This window comes from Oncorhynchus clarkii, chromosome 25, assembly GCF_045791955.1.
Source record: "Oncorhynchus clarkii lewisi isolate Uvic-CL-2024 chromosome 25, UVic_Ocla_1.0, whole genome shotgun sequence".
Lineage (NCBI taxonomy): Eukaryota > Metazoa > Chordata > Actinopteri > Salmoniformes > Salmonidae > Oncorhynchus > Oncorhynchus clarkii.
Window position 1 is genome coordinate 11,129,534 of NC_092171.1, and position 22,947 is coordinate 11,152,480.

At 42.4% G+C, this 22,947-nt stretch overlaps 1 protein-coding gene across 2 annotated transcripts in view; it reads left to right on the forward strand.

Annotated features, from left to right (window-relative positions):
- Nucleotides 1–10,796: 10,796 nt before the first annotated feature.
- Nucleotides 10,797–22,947, forward strand: part of LOC139383346 (protein ELYS-like) — a 40,725-nt gene continuing 28,574 nt past the window's right edge. The window contains exon 1 of one of the 2 annotated variants that reach the window (XM_071127851.1): nucleotides 10,797–10,877. The gene's annotated coding sequence lies outside the window, so the exon portion shown is untranslated. Of the gene's footprint in view, nucleotides 10,878–22,249; nucleotides 22,443–22,947 lie in introns of those variants that run through there. The other variant, XM_071127850.1, reaches the window with a different exon arrangement.

Genomic DNA, 22,947 nt, shown 5'->3' on the forward strand with positions numbered 1-22,947 from the left:
ACACCGACTGCACCACTGAAACTATTTAGCCTAATCCTTTGAGGATCATATGTCAAATGTCAGAATCATGGCACATGAAAACATAATGAAATTGACTGCAGATTATACAATTCACTGTGACACAATATCCATGTCATTTCAATTAAATTACGTTGAACCAACGTGGAATAAACATTGAATTGATTTATGTGCCCATTGGGAAGTGATCAAATCGAAATGATTGAATACATACAGTATTACAAAGAAAGAGCTCGAAAAAGTCTAATTTCCCTGGGCCACCCAAAAGAAAAAATGTATGTACGCATTACTGTAAATCGTTTTGGATGAAAGCGTCTGCTTTCAAATCTCTGACTCTCACACATATTTACAATCTCGCGATGTTTATTTCTGGCGCTTTCACGTTGCGGGATTTCGTGAAGTAATTGATGCGCAGGAGAGCTTCATGAAATCAGCGACATTAACGGTTCCAAATCGAGCAAAAAGCTTTAAATTAAAAGTCCATCGTTCACAAATTGTGGCATATTTTCTGTTTCAAGATGCGTTCTGTTAAGTTTCTCTGATCTCTGAAAAGTAATTTAGGTTTTCAATATTCTTTATTAAATAATATCTGTCATAATAGTTTAATTTCCATTCCACTAGATGGCACTATCCCCTATGCTACTCCCTGTCAGGGGTCTGAGGATTCTGAAACAAAATAGTGTAGGCTCTTGAAACGCATCGGTGTGTTGGTAGATGTGCTGTACATTGTTATAAACACTTATTACACTGCTATAGACTTATTATCAATGTCACTCCCTGTTATAAACACATATTACAGTATAAATGATGATCCTGTGTAGAGCATGCCGATCCCACCACCAGGGTTGTGGGTTCGATTCCCGGGGAAACCCATACGTAAAATGTATGTGCAAATGACTGTAAGTCGCTTTGAATGAAAGCATCTGCTAAATGTCATATATTATGATTACATTGTTTAAACAACAGACCTACAATGTGAAAGTCTATTGCTTTTTCAAATTAATATTTGTGTTGGAACTTGACATCAGTTGGAAAGGCAGTGCATGTATCTGTTGAATTACTACCTGATTCAAAAGTTGTGGACAGAAATGTGGGTATACTATAATACAAGTAAAAAATAAAATAATGACAAGCACATCTTGTTCTTTTTCAATTCAGGTTTTATTAAGTCAGGGTAGCTTGGTGATCATGGCTACGTGTAACAGCATTGAGATCCCCTCTGGAAACAGAACTGAATTGAGTATTACTAAACCAATATACCCTCAACTATACAGACACACAGCAATGTAGTGCTGCTGACCTGGGTTCCAGACCCACTAGGGGAGTCACCCTGCAGACCCACTAAGGGGCGGCACGTAGCCTCAAGATTAGATCATTGGGCCAGTTACCGAAAGATTGCTGGCTCAAATACCGGAGCCGACAAAGTGAGAAAATAAGGCACTTGTGGGTGTCTCAGAGGGAGTTGGGATATGCAAAAAAAAAACAATTGTGTGTAAATTAAAATGCTCCATCATTCTTGCCAATGCAGGTTCGTAGTGTTGTAATACTGTTGTAATACTGTAGCTACTATTTGACTGGAGTTGGGTCTTGATAGGAGAGACTGAGTAAGAAGCAGTAAAGCCCCTGCCAACCAGGACCTCTCAACCCTCCTGCTCTAAGTCCTCTGTGATCTTCCTGACCTTGAACAAGACCTCCATGTTGACTGTGGGTTGTGTGGTGGATAGTGAGCACAGCACGTCAGACTGGAGGATAGAGGGACACACACAGAAGACAAACAAAATCATGAGCATGGTTCAGAAATGACACAAATGTGAGAGTCAGTTTGAAATTGTTTGACTACAGAGGTAGCAAAACTGTACTTCGAAACTATGATACTCCCCCACTTAACATACTGCTTGACTAGTTGGGCCCAAGCTTGCTGTACAACATTAAAACCTATTCAGTCTGTCTACAAACAGGCTCTCAAAGTGCTTGATAGGAAGCCCAATAGCCATCATCATTGTCACATTCTTAGAAAGCATGAGCTCTTGAGTTGGGAAAATCTTGTGCAATACACCGACGCATGTCTTGTATTCAAGATCCTTAATGGCCTGGCTCCCCCTCCACTCAATATTTTTGTTAAACAGAAAACCCAGACATATGGCAGCAGATCCACAAGGTCTGCCATGAGAGGTGACTGTATAGCTCCCCTAAGGAAAAGCACCTTTAGTAAATCTGCATTCTCTGTGAGAGCTTCCCATGTCTGGAATACACTGCCATCAGACACACACAACTGCACCACATATCACACTTTCACAAAATGCTTGAAGACATGGCTAAAGGTCAATCAGATTTGTGAACATGGTCCCTAGCTGTGTGTTGCCGCTTTCCATGTTGTCTGTTGTCTGTAGCTTGTGAGGTGTGGAAACACTTTGTTGCTTTTATGAATTTTGTCTTGCTGCTTTTTGTTTTATGTTGCTCTGTCTGTATGCTACGTCTTGCTTGTCCTATGTTGCTCTGTATGCTATGTCTTGCTTGTCCTATGTTGCTATGTCTTGCTTGTTCTATGCTGCTATTGTCTATATTGTAATTGTTTTTAATAACCTGCCCAGGGACTGCGGTTGAAAATTAGCCGGCTGGCTAAAACCGGCACTTTTACTGAAACGTTGATTAATGTGCACTGTCCCTGTAAAAATAAAAATAAACTCAAACTCAAACTCAAATGCCTGGATGTGTATGTTGAAACAGCATGTTCCAGTATGTTTGTGAGCAGTGAATGTGAGTGTGTCTGTGCTGTGAATGTGTGTATCTCACCATGCAGATGATGGGCTCCAGCAGCTTGTCGCTAGGCACATCCATCCAGGTCAATTCAAATCAAATCAAATGTATTTATATAGCCCTTCGTACATCAGCTGATATCTCAAAGTGCTGTACAGAAATCCGGCCTAAAACCCCAAACAGCAAGCAATGCAGGTGTAGAAGCACGGTGGCTAGGAAAAACTCCCTAGAAAGGCCAAAACCTAGGAAGAAACCTAGAGAGGAACCAGGCTATGTGGGGTGGCCAGTCCTCTTCTGGCTGTGCCGGGTGGAGATTATAACAGAACATGGCCAAGATGTTCAAATGTTCATAAATGACCAGCATGGTCGAATAATAATAAGGCAGAACAGTTGAAACTGGAGCAGCAGCACAGCCAGGTGGACTAGGACAGCAAGGAGTCATCATGTCAGGTAGTCCTGGGGCATGGTCCTAGGGCTCAGGTCCTCCGAGAGAGAGAAAGAAAGAGAGAATTAGAGAGAGCATATGTGGGATGGCCAGTCCTCTTCTGGCTGTGCCGGGTGGAGATTATAACAGAACATGGCCAAGATGTTCAAATGTTCATAAATGACCAGCATGGTCGAATAATAATAAGGCAGAACAGTTGAAACTGGAGCAGCAGCACAGCCAGGTGGACTAGGACAGCAAGGAGTCATCATGTCAGGTAGTCCTGGGGCATGGTCCTAGGGCTCAGGTCCTCCGAGAGAGAGAAAGAAAGAGAGAAGGAGAGAATTAGAGAGCGCACACTTAGATTCACACAGGACACCGAATAGGACAGGAGAAGTACTCCAGATATAATAAACTGACCCCAGCCCCCCGACACATAAACTACTGCAGCATAAATACTGGAGGCTGAGACAGGAGGGGTCAGGAGACACTGTGGCCCCATCCGAGGACACCCCCGGACAGGGCCAAACAGGAAGGATATAACCCCACCCACTTTGCCAAAGCACAGCCCCCACACCACTAGAGGGATATCTTCAACCACCAACTTACCATCCTGAGACAAGGCTGAGTATAGCCCACAAAGACCTCCGCAAGGGCGGAAGGGCGGTTCGTTGCTCCAGAGCCTTTCCGTTCACCCTCCCACTCCTGGGCCAAACTACACTCAATCATATGACCCACTGAAGAGATGAGTCTTCAGTAGAGACTTAAAGGTTGAGACCGAGTTTGCGTCTCTGACAAGGGTAGGCAGACCGTTGCATAAAAATGGAGCTCTATAGGAGAAAGCCCTGCCTCCAGCTGTTTGCTTAGAAATTCTAGGGACAATTAGGAGGCCTGCGTCTTGTGACCGTAGCGTACGTGTAGGTATGTACGGCAGGACCAAATCAGAGAGATAGGTAGGAGCAAGCCCATGTAATGCTTTGTAGGTTAGCAGTAAAACCTTGAAATCAGCCCTTGCTTTGACAGGAAGCCAGTGTAGAGAGGCTAGCACTGGAGTAATATGATCAAATTTTTTGGTTCTAGTCAGGATTCTAGCAGCCGTATTTAGCACTAACTGAAGTTTATTTAGTGCTTTATCCGGGTAGCCGGAAAGTAGAGCATTGCAGTAGTCTAACCTAGAAGTGACAAAAGCATGGATTAATTTTTCTGCATCATTTTTGGACAGAAGATTTCTGATTTTTGCAATGTTACGTAGATGGAAAAAAGCTGTCCTTGAAATGGTCTTGATATGTTCTTCAAAAGAGAGATCAGGGTCCAGAGTAACGCCGAGGTCCTTCACAGTTTTATTTGAGACGACTGTACAACCATTAAGATTAATTGTCAGATTCAACAGAAGATCTCTTTGTTTCTTGGGCCCTAGAACAAGCATCTCTGTTTTGTCCGAGTTTAAAAGTAGAAAGTTTGCAGCCATCCACTTCCTTATGTCTGAAACACATTCTTCTAGCAAGGGCAATTTTGGGGCTTCACCATGTTTCATTGAAATGTACAGCTGTGTGTCATCCGCATAGCAGTGAAAGTTAACATTATGTTTTCGAATAACATCCCCAAGAGGTAAAATATATAGTAAAAACAATAGTGGTCCTAAAACGGAACCTTGAGGAACACCGAAATTTACAGTTGATTTGTCAGAGGACAAACCATTCACAGAGACAAACTGATATCTTTCCGACAGATAAGATCTAAACCAGGCCAGAACTTGTCCGTGTAGACCAATTTTGGTTTCCAATCTCTCCAAAAGAATGTGGTGATCGATGGTATCAAAAGCAGCACTAAGGTCTAGGAGCACGAGGACAGATGCAGAGCCTCGGTCCGATGCCATTAAAATGTCATTTACCACCTTCACAAGTGCCGTCTCAGTGCTATGATGGGGTCTAAAACCAGACTGAAGCATTTCGTATACATTGTTTGTCTTCAGGAAGGCAGTGAGTTGTTGCGCAACAGCCTTTTCTAAAATTTTTGAGAGGAATGGAAGATTCGATATAGGCTGATAGTTTTTTATATTTTCTGGGTCAAGGTTTGGCTTTTTCAAGAGAGGCTTTATTACTGCCACTTTTAGTGAGTTTGGTACACATCCGGTGGATACAGAGCCGTTTATTATGTTCAACATAGGAGGGCCAAGCACAGGAAGCAGCTCTTTCAGTAGTTTAGTTGGAATATGGTCCAGTATGCAGCTTGAAGGTTTAGAGGCCATGATTATTTTCATCATTGTGTCAAGAGATATAGTACTAAAACACTTGAGCGTCTCTCTTGATCCTAGGTCCTAGGTCAATTCTATGGCCGCCGGGTCACCTGGCGAGCACGGGGTCAGAAGGTCATCCACCATCAACTGACTGGCACAGGATGTACCTCGCACCTAGAGTACCATCACAAACAACAAAATATCTTAAAATCTCCTAAATTGTAGAGAAAGAGATACACCTTTAGTGTGCTGTACAAGAGTGGACTTCAATAGTTACCATACAGTATTAGTAGAAACGTTTTAAATAAATCACAAATGACTGAAATTACAGTATAGACAGAGAGATAGTCCTATGTGTTCATCTTATTATATTTCTACAATGCCAAAACAGTGCATGTTATTTGCAACGAAACTGTCCCTGTTTGTAAATAATTAACTCTGAGACGTCCGTAGGGATCTGAGCATGGTACTTTCAAGTTAGGCCTACCTTTCCACCCCAGACCGAGTAGGCCTACTGACGCAGAAAAATGTAAGCTTCAACTGCTGGCTAATCTTCTTCCTTGGCTTAACCCAACGAGAGGTCACAAGTGTTTCCCTAAAAGCTGTCTGGGTTTAAATGTATTTTATTGTACAGAATGTGAATAGCTTAATCAATTGATAGTGTCAGATGAGGTGAGTGTCAGATGTCAGATGTCAGATGAGGTGAGTGTCATAATGCGTGTAAGGCTGGTGACAGGTGTGCGCCATAATGAACAGCCTGGTGACCTAGAGGCCGGAGAGGGAGCACATGTGACAATAGTAAATAATGGCTACTTCTCATAAAAGAAGGTTGTCCACTATCGGCATATCTATTTATTATGGCCATCGAAAAGTTACACTGCTGCTACTCTCTGTTCATCATATATGCATAGTCACTTTAACCATATTTACATGTACATTCTACCTCAATCAGCCTGACTAACCGGTGTCTGTATGTAGCCTCGCTAGTTTTATAGCCTCACTACTGTATTTTTCACTGTCTTCTTACCGGTGTTTTTATTTCTTAACCTACCTATTGTTCACCTAATACCTTTTTTTTGCACTATTGGTTAGAGCCTGTAAGTAAGCATTTCACTGCGGTATTCGGCGCATGTGACAAATAAACTTTGATTTGATTCATGCTGTTCTGTGCTGATGGCTGTTGGAGAGGGCAGCGGCAGCTGAGTAAGATGGGGCCTTTTATGGCCCTGCCTCTGGGAGCCTGTCTGCTTGTGACATGATGAGAGAGTGAGAGGGCCTTCCTGTAAGATATTTTGTGCTACAAACATACTTCTATTTGAAGAGGTTTTTGACCATTCAGGGACCTACTATCAAACAGTCATGAAATCATAAAAAATGATTGTCTACACAAAAGAATGTGAATTTGGTCCCCCCAATTTTTGCCAAGTTATATGCATGAAAATAAAGATGCTTTAAAATATGTGACATTTTGGAGAGATTTTTGGACAGTATAGGGGCCTCCTAGGCCTTGTTATGGATACATGTCTATTTAGATAGGTTGGTATAAGATATCTGCTCCATTTTTGGTTCCCATGTTGACAAGATGTTGGGGAATCACTGGAGGGAAATATTGACCAACTGAGCATCTCAGTGTACATCTCAATAAACACAATAGGTGTTTTGTTACATTTCAGTCTTCTTTGAAATATTTAAAGTGTCATATTGGGATGCAAACTCAAAAATGTAAACTCTGTTACTGTTTTCTTATTTTTTAAGCCCCTGACCATGTGTGTGAGGTGTATACAGGATGTACATAAATGGGCATAAACACGTGGCACAGAAAATAAAAATATTGACATTTAGGAATTGAAAATGCATCTAAATATATTTCGTTGTGTCTTTTTTTAACAAGGCAAGTCAGTTAATTAAGAACCAATTCTTATTTTCAATGATGGCCTGTTCAGGGGCAGAACGACAGATTTTTACCTTGTCAACTCAGGGGTTTGAACTTGCAACATTCAGGTTACTAGTCCAACGCTGTAACCACTAGGCTACCCTGCCGCCATCTACTGAATACATAAATAAAATGTTTTTGTTTTGTTTAAATATGTGTATAAAATATACTTTCCTGTACAGTAAGTAAATGTAAGAAATCCAGAAAGCATGAAAAAATGTTTTTGTAATGTCTAAAATAAAATATATGCATATAATATTTATTTGTCTGTACAGTAAGTAACGTAAATGCAGAAGCAATAAGAATTGTAAATGATGATAGAACACATCAAATTCATGTGAACATGAGGACACAAAGGAGATATTTAAGTAAAAGATCATCTTTTAATACATTTTTAATGCTGAAAAAATCTATGTATGGCAAATCCAATTTGGGAAAATGGCCTGTTGGACAAAAATGAAAAAATAGTTAACATCCTTGCTACTTCAGCCATTTGCGATGTTAAAGTCAAATCACAGTTAATGATGAATGGATACAATTTGGAAGGATTTTCCAGAGTCATACCTCAGTAGTGTAGAGTGTCAGGTGGCACAACCATTGGTGCCATGAGGTCAAAGTGTGAAGGAGGGAGCAAGCCAGAGAGCTGTCTAGGAAGCAGTCCAGCCCCATTGCTTGGAGGCTTTGAGTTGTTGGTCCCATCATTGTAATGCATTGTGGGGTATCTGCTGCCCCATAGACCTGCTGGCAGTGGGAAAGGTGTTAGCAGGTGACCACCAGGGACATCTATGATTGGCTGACACAGTATTGGTTAAACCACATGTATTCTAAAGCAATATTCACCTGCTTTCATAGAGTAGGGATTCACTCCTTTGGGGACACTGCCAGTGTTCCCCTGATATCCATATGTCCCCATCGGTGGAGGTGGTGGTACACACTTGTTCTGTAAAACACATCAACACATTTTCAAAATTGTTGGTAATATTAGCACAGTTGAAATACAATGGTTGTTCACTGTTTTTAATTTATTTGAATTTAAGTGTGTACTTCAGCCTTGGGCTCAGTTTTGTTAACCCATCTGTGCAGAGTTGGATCCCAGACAATCTGAGGAAGAAGATATTAGCAACGTGAAGCAAGCCACAATTTTTTAAATATATTTTTTAAATCCACTCAATTGTCTCTACATAGAATATAGTGTTAATAACCAGTTCCTTACAGATCTGTCTTTGTCCTCAGGTAGATGAACCTCCTTCTTATTAGCTCTTCCACTCCCAAAGACCCAGCTCAGCCAGCCTCCACTGTTATTGTGAACAGCAGGGGTCTCGGGCTCAGCCACCGGCCGGGTGCCAGTCTGGAACTGAGGGTTGGCATCGGAGTGTTCCGGCTTGGTGATGGACATCATAGCAGGATGCTCAACATATCTAAGTCGGACATCTGTAATAAGTGGGAGAAGTCAGGCCACTCTGCTCATGTCACCATACAGAACAATTACTAGCTGACAGGTAGGAACGTCTTGCTCTGATACTCTGTTACAACCCAATCTTAACCTACACGCAGTCACAGGGATTACTGGGAGGTTACTCCAGGACTCTGCCACCGCATTGTTTTGGTTGCAAAATCAACAATTCCCTGCATATTATGTGAGGGCTTACAAATGTGACCAATCACCAAACTATTTCTGCATAAAATAGTCACATCACAATATTATCGCATAGAACTGACAATTACCACAGTACAAAAAGAGGGATCGCAATTTCAACCAATCACCGCACATTTACTGCATAATATGGTTTAATCAAGCGACACATCAACACAGTTTTTTCCCTTGTCAGCGCATTTTTGCAACAAATTGGACAAAACAATTGCATATTGCAATGCAAAATGTCATAATTGTCGCTGCAAAATCTAGCATATTTATCCGCAAATATGAAAAAAATCCATGTGAAATCCTGGAGAGATTCACTGGAGTATGAAAATGTATAGACTCACTACTGTAAGTCGCTCTGGATAACAGTGTCTGCTAAATGACTCAAATGTAAAAGTACAATGGAGCTAAACATTTTTATGTAGAAAATGCATGAAAGTATTACAGCTATACACTCACATGAGCCATACATTTGATCTATCACAACTTATTCTCACAATAGTAATTTCTTTACTAATTAGGTAAGGTTAAGTGACCTCTTCTCTTGGAATAGAAATCCACAGGTGGAGTACACGCTCCACCATCCCATTTCCGCAGTGGTGCCAACATGGGGATGATGGAAGGTGGTTGTGGATGAATGTTTTCATTCTTCACAGGGACACTGGCTGTGAGGAGGATCTCCTCCCTCTCTTCAGGGATGAGGCCTGATGCTCGAAAGATCCCCTCCCTCTGTGCAGGGACACTGGCTGTTTGGAGGATACCCTCCCTCTGTGATGGGATGAGGCCTGATGCTCGGAGGATCTCCTCTCTCTGTGCAGGGACACTGGCTGTTTGGAGGATACCCTCCCTTGGTGGCGGGATGAGGCATGATGCTCGGAGGATCTCCAACCTCTCAGCAGGGACACTAGACTTTGGGACGATCCCCTCCCTGTGCGCAGGGACGCTGACCATTGGGAAGATTCCCTTCCTATGCGCAGTGACACTGGCCATCAGGTGGATCAACTCCTTTTGTGCAGAAATGAGGCCTGATGCTCGGAGGATCTTCTCCTTTCGCACAGTGACAGTAGCTGCAGTAGTTGCTGGAAGAATCCCCTCCCTCTGTGCAGGGACACTGGCTGTGAGGCGGATGTCCTCCCTCTCTTCAGGGATGAGGCCTGATGCTCGGAAGATCTCCTCCCTCTGCACAGTGATGTTAGCTGCTGGGAGAATCCCCTCCCTCTGTGCAGGGACACTGGCTGTTTGGAGGATACCCTCCCTTTGTGATGGGATGAGGCCTGATGCTCGGAGGATCTCCTCCCTCTGTGCAGGGACACTGGCTGTTTGGAGGATACCCTCCCTCAGTGGCGGGATGAGGCCTGATGCTCGGAGGATCTCCTCCCTCTCAGCAGGGACACTGGCCTTTGGGACGATCCCCTCCCTGTGCGCAGGGACGCTGACCATTGGGACGATTCCCTTCCTCTGCGCAGTGACACTGGCCATCAGGTGGATCAACTCCTTTTGTGCAGGAATGAGGCCTGATGCTCGGAGGATCTTCTCCTTTCGCACAGTGACAGTAGCTGCAGTAGCTGCTGGAAGAGTCCCCTCCCTCTGTGCAGGGACACTGGCTGTGAGGCGGATGTCCTCCCTCTCTTCAGGGATGAGGCCTGATGCTCGGAAGATCTCCTCCCTCTGCACAGTGATGTTAGCTGCTGGGAGAATCCCCTCCCTCTGTGCAGGGACACTGGCTGTTTGGAGGAATCCCCTCCCTCTGTGACAGGATGAGGCCTGATGCTCGGAGCATTTCCTCCCTCTGTGACGGGATGAGGCCTGATGCTCGGAGGATCTCCTCCCTCTGCACAGCAACTTCGGCTGCTGTGATGATCTGCAGGTATAAATAGAGCATAAATGAATTCCCTAAAAATCAACCACTTAGAATCTATAACATCATTACACTGAGTGTATTAAACATTAAGAACTCCTTCTCTTTCAGTGACATAGACAAATCAGGTGAAAGCTATAATCCCTTATTGATGTGAATTGTTAAATCTTCTTCTCAGTGTAGATGAAGGGGGGGGGGGGGCAGGTTAAATAATGATTTTTAGACAATTGAGACATGGATTGTGTATGTGTGTCATTCAGAGGGTGAATGGGCAAGACCAAAGATTTAAGTCCCTTTGAACAGAGTATGGTAGTATGTGCCAGGTGCTCCGGTTTGGGTCAAGAACTGCAATGCTGTTGGGTTTTTCAGCTCAACAGTTTTCCCTGAGTATCAACAATGGTCCACCACCAAAGGGGGGAAACTCAATAGGAAGGTGTTGTTAATGTTTTGTTCACTCAGTGTAGATCAATCCCTAGCATATACTTCCATTTGCATGTGTACTGATACTGTAAATACACAAATTATATTAATGTTATCTACAATATATTATAATACCGTAAGTCTCCCTGCTGCAGGGGCATTTCCTCCTACAATTTTGAGCTGATTTTCTTCACTTTAGCAATATTTTGTATCTTTGTTAATTTTAATTGTAATTGTGTTTGGAAAGGTACTGTTACTACAGGAGATGATGCTATCATAAAGCATTTGATGTAAGTATGTAGGACAATTACCCATAATGCTCACTGACTGAACATTCAAAATTACCATGGCAATTATTGACGCATTCACATGCTTTCGGAAACTTGGAACCTCAGAGTTAAAATGAATGTAAGTTATTAGCGTAGAGCTTCCTACTGGTTGATTCTGATACTTCACAAGTGGGAAACCTGAAATCCTCATTCCATAACGAGTTAGCGAGTCAGAGAGTCAGAAATGTCCGAATTTTCTAGTTCCGACTTGAAGGGCCTTCTATGATGTAGGGCAGGTCAGTAACCAAATTATTTTACTGTCCCCAGTCGCACACAGATTTTTATGGTCACACAAGTTGCCACTCATTCAAAATGAGTAGCCTAACAATTATTTACGTGGCCCCAGGTACATTTGCAACCAAATTATTTTTGTGTGAGAAATCAATAATAGTTGCACACATAGGGTAACAGTGAGCAATGAGCAAGATAAGCATAGACGGGAAGTTGACAATAGCTTATTATTAGTGTAAATAAACTGTATTTCTATGGTTGCAGTCCTCAAAGATTGAATTGCATTGAATTGAATTAATCAGATCCAATGATTTACCGCCCGTAGGGTGGGGTACCGTACCGCTAGTCATCATTATTATAATCACCATCTCAATCATTATCACCATACCATCATAGACTTATTCTTCTGTATCTGAGACTCATCTGACACTACCTTAGATATGGCAGTCTGCAACTCAATACACTGCCCCTGCATGGTGTTCAGCGTCCCCTGCATGTGGTTAATCGAATGCTTAACATCGTTCAGCAGGATCTGAATCTCAAGCCTGCAAGAAATCAGGTGGTTCAACATACTGAGATGACGAGAGCCTTCAGACCATGCCCATTGGACCATCTTTAGGATTCTTTCTCACTTAACACCAATCTTATTAGGAATGTAACTTTGTGCAGAAGATGTTACTATAGTGTTATTTAGAAGAAAAAAAGTGTACTTTGTCAGGTGCCAAAAGGGTGACGGCATGTCTCCCTGCTCCAGTGAGCTCTGCTGACAGGTCTTGCTCACTGTTGGAGGAACGGGAGCCAAATTAGAGAAAAAATATCTATGGTTGTTCAGCAATGAAACATTCATGGCATAATGGGGATTGTTCTTCCCTGTGAAAAGAATAAAAACAGCTGGGATTTACTTTCTCACTTTTAGATAATGTAATACAATCGTTGAACCCATCAGAAGTGTAGTGCTTACCTCCATGAAAATGTTGGTCCCTGTTATTTTGGGCGGCATTGTCCCAATGTTGACCACTAGTTCCAACTTGTGATGAGAAGGTCTTGATGAAACGATCAAGTCAACATTTAGTTAGACATTTCAGAGATAGCATTAACAGTTGTACATGAGACAGTGCTTCCAGATATTGAGGTATCTTCCTTCTGAGGTATGTAAAAAAAATCTGGTGTGTGAGTACTCACATGAAAGGTATCCATGATTCTTGGTCAGAAGCTGGAATTATTGCTACACAGCTTTCAGGCGACTTTAAGTCTTGGGCCTGGATGAATCATTGAAATACAAGTAATAATGTGAATTTGTGATGCATAATTGCCATTGTAATTTGGAATATTCCATCAAAGTTATTTTTTTGACAGTCAAAACAACTAACTCTTACGATTAATCACTTGACTTGAGTAATGTGAGTTAACGGAAATAGCTACTTTATATTCTGACCTAGACACTGACTTGTGCAATGCCTAATGCATAAACTATGCGTGTTATTGGCTCATCATAGTATATAGCCGAGGGTCTCATAGTCCAAAAACAGCATTGGCCATTGGACTGCTCAGTCAAAACAACAAATGTACGATTAATCACTTGACTGGAGTAACTTGAGTTCGGGAAACTAAAACATTAAAAGTAGGCTATAGCTTGACGCATATTCTTACCTTGGACAAGCTATCCAAAAGGCCTAACCAGTCTTGCTTGAAGATACCGTTAGGCAGATAAAAGCGCGGTACGGTTTGAGACACGGTATTGTGAATCTGTCACACTGATATAAAAGCACGTTTTCATTTATGATTTACACTGTAGAATGACCTGCAAGCCAATCAGAATCGAGTTTTAAACTACACGGTGGGTTCCATGGAACGTCACAAACATAATTGTCCACTTGCGTCACAGATTAAAGTCACTGAACATGGGTTTAATAGCTATATTGGCTATATGTACAGTAAATGCACATCGTATTGAATTGAGATTACACCGACTGCACCACTGAAACTATTTAGCCTAATCCTTTGAGGATCATATGTCAAATGTCAGAATCGTGGCACATGAAAACATTATGAAATTGACTGCAGATTATACAATTCACTGTGACACAATATCCATGTAATTTCAATTAAATTACGTTGAACCAACGTGGAATAAACATTGAATTGATTTATGTGCCCATTGGGAAGTGATCAAATCGAATTGATTGAATACATACAGTATTACAAAGAAAAAGATACAAAAATAGCTTCGAAAGACTCGAAAAAGTCTAATTTCCCTGGGCCACCCAAAAGAAAAAATGTATGTACGCATTACTGTAAATCGTTTTGGATGAAAGCGTCTGCTTTCAAATCTCTGACTCTTACACATATTTACAATCTCGCGATGTTTATTTCTGGCGCTTTCACGTTGCGGGATTTCGTGAAGTAATTGATGAGCAGGAGAGCTTCATGAAATCAGCGACATTAACGGTTCCAAATCGAGCAAAAAGCTTCAAATTAAAAGTCCATCGTTCACAAATTGTGGCATATTTTCTGTTTCAAGATGCGTTCTGTTAAGTTTCTCTGATCTCTGAAAAGTAATTTAGGTTTTCAATATTCTTTATTAAATAATATCTGTCATAATAGTTTAATTTCCATTCCACTAGATGGCACTATCCCCTATGGTCCTCCCTGTCAGGGGTCTGAGGATTCTGAAACAAAATAGTGTAGGCTCTTGAAACGCATCGGTGTGTTGGTAGATGTGCTGTACATTGTTATAAACACTTATTATACTGCTATAGACTTATTATCAATGTCACTCCCTGTTATAAACACATATTACAGTATAAATGATGATCCTGTGTAGAGCATGCCGATCCCACCACCAGGGTTGTGGGTTCGATTCCCGGGGAAACCCATACGTAAAATGTATGTGCAAATGACTGTAAGTCGCTTTGAATGAAAGCATCTGCTAAATGTCATATATTATGATTACATTGTTTAAACAACAGACCTACAATGTGAAAGTCTATTGCTTTTTCAAATTAATATTTGTGTTGGAACTTGACATCAGTTGGAAAGGCAGCGCATGTATCTGTTTAATTACTACCTGATTCAAAAGTTGTGGACAGAAATGTGGGTATACTATAATAGTAAAAAATAAAAAAATAGTAAATAGTAAAAGTAAAAAATAAAATAATGACAAGCACATCTTGTTCTTTTTCAATTCAGGTTTTATTAAGTCAGGGTAGCTTGGTGATCGTGGCTACGTGTAACAGCATTGAGATCCCCTCTGGAAACAGAACTGAATTGAGTATTACTAAACCAATATACCCTCAACTATACAGACACACAGCAATGTAGTGCTGCTGACCTGGGTTCCAGACCCACTAGGGGAGTCACCCTGCAGACCCACTAAGGGGCGGCACGTAGCCTCAAGTTTAGATCATTGGGCCAGTTACCGAAAGATTGCTGGCTCAAATACCGGAGCCGACAAAGTGAGAAAATAAGGCACTTGTGGGTGTCTCAGAGGGAGTTGGGATATGCAAAAAAACAACAATTGTGTGTAAGTTAAAATGCTCCATCATTCTTGCCAATGCAGGTTCGTAGTGTTGTAATACTGTTGTAATACTGTAGCTACTATTTGACTGGAGTTGGGTCTTGATAGGAGAGACTGAGTAAGGAGCAGTAAAGCCCCTGCCAACCAGGACCTCTCAACCCTCCTGCTCTAAATCCTCTGTGAACTTCCTGACCTTGAACAAGACCTCCATGTTGACTGTGGGTTGCGTGGTGGATAGTGAGCACAGCACGTCAGACTGGAGGATAGAGGGACACACACAGAAGACAAACAAAATCATGAGCATGGTTCAGAAATTACACAAATGTGAGAGTCAGTTTGAAATGCCTGGATGTGTATGTTGAAACGGCATGTTCCAGTATGTTTGTGAGCAGTGAATGTGAGTGTGTCTGTGCTGTGAATGTGTGTTTCTCACCATGCAGATGATGGGCTCCAGCAGCTTGTCGCTAGGCACATCCATCCAGGTCAATTCTATGGCCGCCGGGTCACCTGGCGAGCACGGGGTCAGAAGGTCATCCACCATCAACTGACTGGTGGCACAGGATGTCCCTCGCACCTAGAGTACCATCACAAACAACAAAATATCTTAAAATCTCCTAAATTGTAGAGAAAGAGATACACCTTTAGTGTGCTGTACAAGAGTGGACTTCAATAGTTACCATACAGTATTAGTAGAAACGTTTTAAATAAATCACAAATGACTGAAATGACAGTATAGACAGAGAGATAGTCCTATGTGTTCATCTTATTATATTTCTACAATGCCAAAACAGTGTGTGTTATTTGCAACGAAACTGTCCCTGTTTGTAAATAATTAACTCTGAGACGTCCGTAGGGATCTAAGCATGGTACTTTCAAGTTAGGCCTACCTTTCCACCCCAGACCGAGTAGGCCTACTGACGCAGAAAAATGTAAGCTTCAACTGCTGGCTAATCTTCTTCCTTGGCTTAACCCAACGAGAGGTCACAAGTGTTTCCCTAAAAGCTGTCTGGGATTAAATGTATTTTATTGTACAGAATGTGAATAGCTTAATCAATTGATAGTGTCAGATTCGATTATAGGCTCCAACACATATCCCTAATTAAAATGAAGACGTTTAAAATGAATGATGTTTACTCAAATTTGCATACTTTCAGCACCACGAGCTGTCCATTTCCAATTGTTTGTGCCGTGGCTATTCATAGCTGACTTTTAAAAGGCTTTTCATAAAGTACGACTGGAGTTTATATATTAATGCCTGGAACATTTCAATTTTGGACAATCTCTAATAAAATGGGTTAAAATCATGTATAGTAGGTGTAAAATAGTTGTACGGATGTACGCTGAGAGTCGGGAAGCAAGTTCAGGGAATGAATACATTTAATTAATTAATAAATGAACAAAACAAGGAACACAAACAGCGCACTGACATGAAACAGCAACAATGACTAATGGGGGTAGAAACCAAAGGGAGGGACATATAAAGGGCAGGTAATCAAGGAGGTGATGGAGTCTAGGTGAGTGTCATAATGCGTGTAAGGCTGGTGACAGGTGTGCGCCATAATGAACAGCCTGGTGACCTAGAGGCCGGAGAGGGAGCACATGTGACAATAGTAAATAATGGCTACTTCTCAGAAAACAAGGTTGTCCACTATCAGCATATCTATTTATTATGGCCATTGAAATGTTAGCGTTTAAAATCAGATCCTACAATAATATCAAGGGATTAGAAATCCAGCGTTTAAAAACAAAGGTGTCATTGTACGCTGATGATTCATGTTTTCTTTTAAATCCACAACTTGGATCCCTACACAACCTCAGAGGATCTAAATCGTTTTTTCTTAGCTCTCTGGATTACAACCAAATTGTGATAATTGTACCATATTACTTATTGGATCACAAAAAATACAACTTTTACATTACCTTGTAGTTTACCAATAAAATGATCCGGGATGTGGACATACTCTGTATACATATCCCAAAAGAAACAAATGATCTCAATACATTTTAATAGAAATTGAACAAAAATAGATAAGATCTTGCGACCATGGAAAGGTAAATACAGCACCTGTCTATTTGTGGAAAAATCACCCTGATTTACTCTTTAGTCATATCCCAGTTTACCTATTCGCTTCTGCTCTTGCCTACACCTAGCAAACAGTTTTTAGAATGGATTCATGTCATTCAATGTCATATTATGATCGCTATGTTGCACTCATTGCCATGATATAATTCCTCCACAAAGACGTAAGACGTACAAACTGTTTAGCCTTCCGGCTGTTGTGTCACTATTATTAGCTAGGCTACCTAGCTAGCCATGCTGGGTGTCGTGTGTGTGTCAGTATGTGTTTTAGCTAGTGCTTTTGACTGACCTGGTCCCTTATCGGCGAACATGTCGCTTATTTTGCAGCATTTAGCTGTGTTTGTGTTAAGGGCCTTACTCTTTTAATTCTCTCCCTCTCTGCTCCAACTTTCCTTTTCCGACCGTCCAATTTCGCCGTTCAACTTGTCTAAAATGTTATCGGTAGAGAAGCAGGTTGCTATGTGTGTCGCAGAGAGACTTGATGTCATTTTTGGCGCGGGGACACTGCAGCCGAGAGCGTGAGTCGCGCCTAAAGAGTGGATTCTCCGTCAACTCAATCATGCATGCTATATTATCGCTGGTCAAGTTGACTATTCACGGCAGGCCAAAACGACCCTCAAGGCCACCGGGAAACTACCCGGTGCTCCCGATGGCCAGTCCGCCACTGCCAGTGTCTGCGTTCTTTTGCCCATCTTAATCTTTTATTTTTATTGGCCAGTCTGAGATATGTATTTTTCTTTGCAACTCTGCCTAGAAGTCCAGCATACCGGAGTTGCCTCTTCACTGTTGACGTTGAGACTGGTGTTTTGCCGGTACTATTTAATGAAGCTGTCAGTTGAGGACTGGTGAGGCGTCTGTTTCTCAAACTAGACACTCTAATGTACTTGTCCTCTTGCTCAGTTGTGCACCGGGGCCTCCTACTCCTCTTTCTATTCTGGTTAGAGACAGTTTGCGTATTTCTGTGAAGGGAGTAGTACACAGCGTTGTACGAGATCTTCAGTTTCTTGGCAATTTCCTCACATGGAATAGCCTTCATTTCTCAGAACAAGAATAGACTGACGAGTTTCAGAAGAAAGATCCTTGTTTCTGGACATTTTGAGCCTGTAATCGAACCCACAAATGCTGATGCGCCAGATACTCAACTAGTCTAAAGAAGGCCAGTTTTATTGCTTCTTTAATCAGTACAACAGTTTTCAGCTGTGCTAAGATAATTGCAAAAGTGTTTCCTAATGAACAATTAGCCTTTTAAAATGAGCCGGCTGAAAACTCAGAGCACACTGGAAGGGTGTCAGCCCAGTGGAGGAGTGACATAATGAATTCTGGGTGTACTTCGTCCATGAAAGGAATTGGGCCCACTCGCCATGCCAGTCCTGGCAGTGACTCCTCAGGAACCTCCCCAGCTCCTGGTTCATCCTCTCCACCTGCCCGTAAGACTGAGGCCTATACCCGGAAGTGAGACTGACTGCAACCATGAGCTTCTCCATACCTATGATACGAATTGGGGGCTACGGTCGGAGACGATGTCCTCCATAAGGCCATGATGCCAGAGATATAGTGCCAGAGAGAGGGATGAAACGACAGGATTTAGAAAATCTATCCACAACCACCAAAATGGTGGTGAAACCGTCAGAGGAGGGGAGATCAGTGACGAAATCAATGGATAGATAAGACCAGGGACGCTGAGGCACCGGAAGGAGTTTCCCTGCTGGAATATGCCGGGGGGGATTTGGTCTGAGCACATACGGGACAGGAGTTGACGTAGCGACTAACATCCTGCACCAAAGTAGGCCACCAATACTTCTGGGAGATGGATTGGGTAGTGCGAGAAATACCTTGATGTCAATCGACGACAGCTGTGTGCACCCAGGTCAGCAGCCAATCCCTTATCCCTGTGGGAATGTAGATGCGCTCAGGAGGACAGGTAGTGGGTGTGGGCTCCCTCAGCAGAGCCTGAAGGATGTCCACATCTACATCCCAGACCACAGGGGCTACAACTTGAGAGGAAGGGATTGTGGGTGCATTCTGGACAGGATCCTCTCCCAAATTGTAGAGACGGGACAGGGCACCGGCTATGCTATTCTGTTTTTAAACAAAATTATTTGACCTTTATTTAACTAGGCAAGTCAGTTAAGAACAAATTCTTATTTTCAAGAACGGCAGTGGGTTAACTGCGTTGTCCAGGGGCAGAACGACAGATTTGTACCTTGTCAGCTCGGGGATTTGATCTTGCAACCTTTCGGTTACTAGTCCAACGCTCTAACCACTAGGCTACGCTGCAAGTCAAATCCTGTAAAGAACATGGCCCACCTTGCTTGGAGTGGATTCAGCCTCCTCGCTGTCCATATGTACTCCAGGTTCCAATGGTCGGTGAGGATGACGAATGGGTCCTTGGCGCCCTCCTGCCAATGTCTCCACTCATCTAATGCCAACTTCACCGCCGGGAGCTCTCGATCACGACGTTGTAATTTCTCTCTGCAGGGGATAGTTTCTTAGGGTAATCCACACACGGATACAATTTCTGTGCATTACCTTTTCGTTGAGACAGAACTGCCCCCACTCCCACCTCTGATGAGTCCTCCTCTACCACAAAGGTTATCATGGGATCTGCGTGTTTGAGCAATGCGGGTAGGGGAAACGTCCCTTTAGTAGGCAGAAGGCCTCGTCAGCTGCTGGACTCCACTCCAACCTTCGGGGACCCCCCTTGAGGAGAGAGGAGTGGCGATGGAGAGGAAGTTCTTGATGAAACGGCGGTAGAAGTTGGCAAACTTTAAAAAAACGTTGTAACCCCTTTATGGTGGTTGGGACTGGCCATGACTTGACTGCATCTACCTTCTTGGCATCCATCTTCACTCCTTGCGGGCTGATTTGCTAGCAAAGGAAGGAGAAAGACTCCTGATGAAACTGACTTCTCAGCCTTAACAAACAGGTGGTTTGCCAGGAGGCGTTCCAGGACTACTCAGACGTAGGCAATGTGATCCTCCACAGCGGCCGAGTAGACCAGGATGTCGTCGATATACACGACCATATACATTTTCATCCTTGACCATGAGATGGTGGGGTTGTGGCGTTAAAGCCAAGGGTGGCGTCGGATGAATGGCACGACAATAGCCCTCAGGATCTCGTCACAGAATCGCTGTTCATTCAAATTGCCATCGATGAAATGCAATTGTGTTTGTTGTCTAAAGCTTATGCCTGCCAATACCATAACCCCACCGCTACCATGGGGCACTCTGTTCACAACATTGACATCAGGAAACTGCTTACCCACACGATGCCATACACGTGGTCTGCGGTTGTGAGGCCGTTTGGACATATTGCTAAATTCTCTAAAACTATGTTTGAGGCAGCTTATGGTAGAGAAATTAACCTTTAATTATCGGGCAGCAGCTCTGGTTAACATGATTGCAGTCAGCATGCCATTTGCCCGCTCACTCAAAAGACATCTGTGGCATTGTGTTGTGTGACAAATCTGCACATTTTAGAGTGGCTTTTTATTGTCCTCAGCACAAGGTGCACCTGTGTAACGATCATGCTGTTTCAAATCCAATTTTATTTGTCAAATGCGCCGAATACAACAGGTGTAGGTGAAATGCTTACTTACAAGCCCTTAACCAACAATCCCTAAAGAAGTTAAGAAATAATAAGTGTTAAGTAAAAAATTGATAAGTAAAATAAAAGTAACAAATAATTAAACAGCAGCAGTAAAATAACAATAGCGAGGCTATATACTGGGGGTACCGGTACAGAGTCAATGTGCAGGGGCACTGGTTTGTCACGGTAATATGTACATGTAGGTAGAGATAGATAGAGATAATAAACAGAGAGTAGTAGCAGCGTAAAAGAGGGGTTTGGGTAGCCCTTTCTTTAGCTGTTCAGGAGTCTTATAGCTTGGGGGTAGAAGCTGTTAAGAAGCCTTTTGGACCTAGACTTGGCGCTCCGGTACCACTTGCCATGAGTCTATGACTAGAGTGGCTGGAGTCTTTGACAATTATTAGGGCCTTGCTCTGACACCGCCTGCTATAGAGGTCCTGGATGGCCGGAAGCTTGGCCCCAGTGATGTTCTGGGCCTTACGCACTACCCTCTGTAGTGCCTTGCAGTCGAAGGCTGAGTAGTTGCCATACCAGTGATGCAACCATGCTCTTGATGGTGCAGCTGTAGAACCTTTTGAGGATCTGAGGACCCATGAGAAATGTTCAGTCTCCTGAGAGGGAATAGGTTTTGTCATGCCCTCTTCACGACTGTTTAATCAGCTTCTTGGCATACCACATCTGTCAGATGAATGGATTATCTTGGCAAAGGAGAAATGCTCACTAACAGGGATGTAAACAAATTTGTGAGCAAACTTTGAGAGAAATAAGCTTTTTTGTGTATGGAACATTTCTGAGGTCTTATTTCAGCTCATGAAACATGGTTGAAACATGGTTGTGAAATTGTTAGATTACAGTATGTAAATACTGTTCTGTTACCAGTTAAAAACTACTAATACTTCCAGCAATAGTGTTAGTATTGTGTTGTTGTTGCTGTATTGTACAGGGGACTATAACAAAAAAAACTCATCATCATTATAGTATGCAAAATTAAACAGTAAATCGATATTTTTTTATTGATTTCTATAATATCTTGTTTATATTTTCAATAAATGTATGTTTAGTAATTTAAAAACATTTTTGTGGTCTTAAATCACAAAAACGTCTTGTTAACAGAGACTTTCATTTTGAAAAAATATCAAGCGTGATCACGTGACCTTAATGTCGCTGGTTTCACAATGCTGCGCAGTAGCTGGCTTTACATGAACTCTAGCAAGTAGCCAGCTAGTCTAGAGCAGAAGACTTGTTAAAGACACGGTCCTTCATACTATAATATTTGTGGGTTATTGACATTTGTCTTCAAAAACAAAAGGGATTCGGAAGAAAATCGTATTATTATGACAGGGCCGAAGAAGAGTCGCAACCGAAAAGACATTACCGCATTTTAGTGCGTCGACAACATCAGACAGGTAACGTTAACGTCTTGCTAGTTGTACAGTTACCGGTAGGTAGCCAACTAGAACAGGTTTTGTATTCTAGCTACGCCGCCAGTTGGTAGAATGGGCGGATTAGCTGTCAAGCACAAGTGAGCAGTACATTTAGCTAAATCGGCTTGTACCTAAAGTTAGCTAGCTATTTTAGTTAGGTAGCAAACGTTAGGTGGTTAGTTAGGCAGCTAATGTTAGCATAATGCTACCTCATGCGAGGTTTTGATTCACCCGCCTCACAATCATAACGTCAACGTAATACATATGGAAAGTGTCGTCAGTGACCTAGTTCGTGTGGTGTGGAAGTTAGATAATCCCCCACCCCACATTTTCCACCAAACAAACAATTTACCTGAACAACACTGTTTTACTTTAGACGTGCTGCAACTAGCGTGATGTCTGTGCTTTGGTAGTCTCGCGTTGCCATACCTCCAAAATATGTCGTTGTCACGCCTCGGTTTTAAGGAACGCCTCGATCGTACAGATT